This window comes from Vombatus ursinus, unplaced genomic scaffold, assembly GCF_900497805.2.
Source record: "Vombatus ursinus unplaced genomic scaffold, bare-nosed wombat genome assembly UNPS02014838.1, whole genome shotgun sequence".
Lineage (NCBI taxonomy): Eukaryota > Metazoa > Chordata > Mammalia > Diprotodontia > Vombatidae > Vombatus > Vombatus ursinus.
In genome coordinates, this window is record NW_020954616.1 from 533,659 (window position 1) to 538,598 (window position 4,940).

Genomic DNA, 4,940 nt, shown 5'->3' on the forward strand with positions numbered 1-4,940 from the left:
TGACAAATTTCAGTTTGATGTAAAGAAAAATATCCTAACAATTAGAGCTATCAAAGAGTGAAATGGGCTTCCTGGGGAAGTGGTGAGCTCCTCATTAGTGGATGTCTTCAAGTGGAGGACGAATGTACCCATCTGTCATGGATACTGTGGAGGAGACTGCTGTGGAGGAATATGTTGGACAAAGTAGCCTCTGAAGCACCCAAGCTTCTGAAACCACACACCGAGAAACACCAAGAGCCAAAGAGAAAGTCAGCATATATGCTGAAAAACAAGCTGGGTCAAAAGGACAAAAGGAAAAGCCAGGGATGCTGAAATGAAGTAACTAAGGCAACACCAAGAATCAGGAAAGCAAACAGGGTATATGTGAAACTTGAGCAGCCATAAGGAAAAAAGTCAGGTTTCGGTGTAAGGGCACATATCTTCATGCAGGTTCTTAGTTGGTTGGGATTTTCCAGGCATAACCCCAATTGGCTCTTAAGAGACCTACCTGCTGGAATTCAGGAGCCAGGAACACACGAAGTTGATCAGTCACACAAATAAGAACTGGGAATGTTCTAGAGCATCTATTTTCAAGAAAAGACCCCTTTTATGTGCTTGAGTAGGATTAGTGCAAACCAACGATAAAGGATAAATTTAAGGGAATTAGTTGTCTTGGACTTATTCGTAAATTATAGTTTTCATCATACTCATAATTTAAGGTTTTGTCAATGGTTCTGATCAATAGTAAAGTCCTGAATTTCATGGATTTTGAAATAGTTTTAAAAAAGAAAAGAAAAGAAAAAAGAAAAGACCCCTTTCTCACGTCCCAAGAACACTGAATTTGGAGTCAAAAGACCTGGGTTCCAATCTTATCCGTCACCTTATTTCCTATGTGACACTGGGCAAATTATTTAACCTCTCTGAGCCTCCATCTCCTCATCTCTAAAATGAGGGATTTGGACCAGCTGGTCCCTAAGGTTCCTTCCAGTTCTGTGCCTATAGTACTAGGATCCTCCAAGCAGCATGGCCCATCCTATAGTTCCTTTCAAATCCTTCTACCTGCTGCCAGATTTCCTTTCCATTTCACCCTCAAAACTAGCAACTTAAGCTAAGCTTACATTGCCCCCTGCTGATCCTTTCTTATAATCTGATCAACTGCTTAGGTCTTTCTGGCTGCAGAACTGTGAGAAATTCAGACCTTCCAGGGCTGACTTCAAAGAAGCTCTTTCCTTACCCCAGTGATAAAGCAATCAGATACCACCCCAAAAAAGTCAAATGTGTTTATTTTATATAAAAAAAATTTGTACAGTTTTAGTTCCTATGCTTTAAGAAAAAAAATCCCTAAATTTGCCATAATGCTTAGATCCACTGCAAACTGTAAAAACAAGCTTTTTTATATATTAAAAAAAACAATTTTACATTTTACAATTTTCTACATGCATGCACAAGGTCTCAGCTCTGTAAAAAAAAAAATTCTAGAATTGAGTGGAAAATTCTACATTTACAATCTCACTTGGAAGGGACCTAGTTAGTCCCCCTGCCTCCCCCTTCCTTCTGCACATAGAAGAACACCAGTCCCACACCAGGACTGAATCCATCAGCAGATACTGCCCTAGGGGGTGGGCACAGGAAAGAGAAGAAAGACAAATTGACAGACAAGACACCATACAGAGACAAGGGGAGCCTATGTGGGCCCAACAGAGAGGAAAGCATAAGCCTGCAAAAACAGATGGCCCAGCTGAGGGTCTCCAAGGGTCCATTTGTTTTACCTCATCTTTTCTAACAAAAAAGGGACAGCTCAGGAGTTCCAATGGGGATGTCAGGAAAGAATTTAAGGACAGGATGAAGGATGACAAGGAGGAAGGTGACACTCTAAGAGGAAATGAAGGCAGATGACATAGAAGTGAGCTTAACAGAGAGGAGTCAATGAGGACAGAGGCAGAATGGTGAGGTAGGTGAAGGATTGAGGCACAGTGACCCTAGGGTGGGAAGGTTGGGTTAGGCATGTCAAGAAAACTAAAATGAATAGTTAATGGATAGGATAAGGTCAGATGGAGACAATAGAAGAAGGACATACCCTGTACCTCCCCAAAAGATGACAGTACTGCAGAAGCCCCCCTTAAGAAGAGAAAGGGAATTACAAAGGAGAGGGAGAGAGAGAGAGAGAGAGAAAGAAGGAGCTCACTCCTAGGAAGAGTGTTAATTTCACATCCCACTACTGGTCACAGCCTCAAGACTACTTCCCACAGAGGAGAGATAGACAAGAAACATACATACATACATACATACACTTCACAATTCATCCTGATTTTTTTTTAAAAGAAAAATAAAAAAAGATACCACAGTTGTGACACAGAGGGTCCAAAACATTGCCATTCTCAATCACAGCCCTTAGTGCTTAAGAGACAGAAAAAAAAATTAGCGTGGCTTTTTTTGTTAGTTTTTTGTTCTTTTTTTTTTTAAAGAAAAAGGAATGAAAAAATCACAGTGATTAAAAACATGGCAGGTCCTTTAAAAGAAACATCCACTACCCATAATCAAGGAAAGCAATGAGGGTCCTAAATACCTTTCCCCTTACAACCTCAAAGTCCCATCCTGTTCCCAATACCCTTTTCGCAAAGGCAGTTACCCACTATCCATCAAAGACCCCTTTCTAGGAAAGAGAGTTATTTAGACATATGACCAGGAGAAACCCCTCCCACATTAAATTTTGTAGACAGAAAAGTACCTGCACTTCAACCCTGTAGCAGTGCCTCAAAACTACCTGGGTTTAACCCAGGGAACTTGCAGTCCTGGAAAAGTCAAAATTGCAAACACCAGGTATAACTGGTGCCTAGAGAGAGGGAACCCCCATACCTCCCTGAGGATTTCCAAAGGGGAAGGGAAGGGTTTGAGGTACAAGTCCAAGATTGGCACTAGTCAGAAAGACTCTGTTAGATAAGTGTGGCTACGGCTCTGCCTCCTCTAGCAAGGTAAGCAGGCTTTGGAGCCCGGAGTCACCTTCAGGGTATCTATTTTAAAGGTAGAAGGTCTCCATGGGGATGAACCAGAGGGTGCCCTGTCTCTGAATTTCCCAGGCAGTTGCACACAAAGGGAAAGCAATAAATGATGCAGGGAAGAAGAGGGACCAAAATGGGGGCACTGTGGGACCTTCGGCACACCAACCAGGGTGTGGACCCCAACCTAGCTGTTGGAGCTACACTGACATCCAGATTGGATGTGAATGGAAGGATAGGGGTTGGGAGTGGCAGGCGGTGTTGATGCTTCAAATTCCCATTCCCCTTGGCTAAAAGACCAGTAGCTGGAAGTACCCAGAAAAGTTTACATCAAAAATACAGAAAATAGGAGGAAGGAGAATTTTGCTCACATTTGCTTTAAGTGTTCAGGCCTGCCAGAAACATCTGGAAGCTGAGGTGGGGCAAGGGACTGTGTGATCTCAAATGGCAGGGGCTCAGGCTCCTGACCCCAGTACAGAGATCAGAAAACAAAACAGGGCCCCCAGAGCACTGAAGTGATGAGGTCTCTCAGGGAAAGAGCTTCACTTAAAGGGGGAAGAGAAGGAGCAATGGGGGACCTCCCCAACATAGAGACGTAGTATCTCTGCCAAAGGAAGAAATGCCTGAGGAGGTTGTCACAGAGGAAGAAAGGAGACACTCAGGAGCTCACTCCTTTCAGTCACATCACCTGTTTGACAATGGAAAGACCTATACCAAGGTAAAAAGAACAGAAGGGACTAGGTTCATTGACTTTCACAGGGGTCTTTTCCAAAACTCCAAGTATCACAGAATCATAGATATAGAGCTACGAGACACATTTTGGTCCAACTCTGTCATTTTACAGATGAGAACACTGAGGCCCAGAGAGGTGAAAGCCACTCACCCATGGCAGAGTAAGTGGCAGAGCTAGGATTTAAACCCAGGTCCTCTGGCTCTAAATTCACCTCTCCATTGGACCACAATGTGAATGGAAGGATAGGGACCTACCAGTAAAGGAGGATTAGGAAGAAAATCCATCCTGTAGCAAAGAGGTAGGGTAGGGAATTAGGGAAGGAAGGCAAACAAGAAAGATGGAGAGGAGAGGAGTGTTTTCCATGCCCCAGGGGAAGCGGCCAAAGGGACCACATTCCCCAGTGTTTTTGCAATTCCGTATGAGTGAAGAGATCAGGAAAGGGGAAAGAAAAGTTAGAATTCTCCCTGAAAAGGCTCGAGGGAAATGAGCTTCCCTTCTGGGAATGAGTGAGTGAGAGAGAGAGAGAGCGAGAGAGAGAGAGAGAGCGAGAGAGAGTGTGTGTGTGTGTGTGTGTGTGTGTGCGTGCGTGCGTGCGTGCGTGCGTGTGTTTAGGAGAAGGGAACATAAAAGAGAGAGCATAACCAGGAGACAGGAAAGAGGCTACAGCAGCAGCAATACAAAAAAAATCTCTGTGGGAGACTCCTGACCCTGGTGGCTTGTGCGGGAATTAAAAAGGCCACAGACCCAAGAGTCCTGTTGCCCCCAAAACTCAGAGTTCCTGAGATAGGCCTAGTGAGATGGGCAGGAAGAACAGCCTCACCTCAGTTTGCTTGCCAGAGAGGACTAGCCCTGTCCTGGGATCACTTGGCACCATGGTTTGCTATGATCATGACTTCACCCCTTGGGAGAAGCACTTCCAGGAGGCTACTGGAGAGAACTGCTACAATAACCTAGGTGGAGAAAAGGGGAGAGGGGTGGAGAAGAAAGAGAAGGGGACAGAAGGGCCACATCCCCTTTCAGCAGAGACTTTCATGGAGAAATGGAAAGGAGGGGAGGAGAAGAAGAGAGGAGAAAGGAGAGGAGAGGAACCCATTCCCACAGGGCTGGAGGTGGGAAAGAATGGGAAAACCAGAATAGGTATCTCCCGATTTGCTGCCCCTACCCTCAGGGTGGTCTTTCCCCATTCACATGGGGCAGGGAAGGGAAGAGAGGGAGCAGATAGAATGGGATTG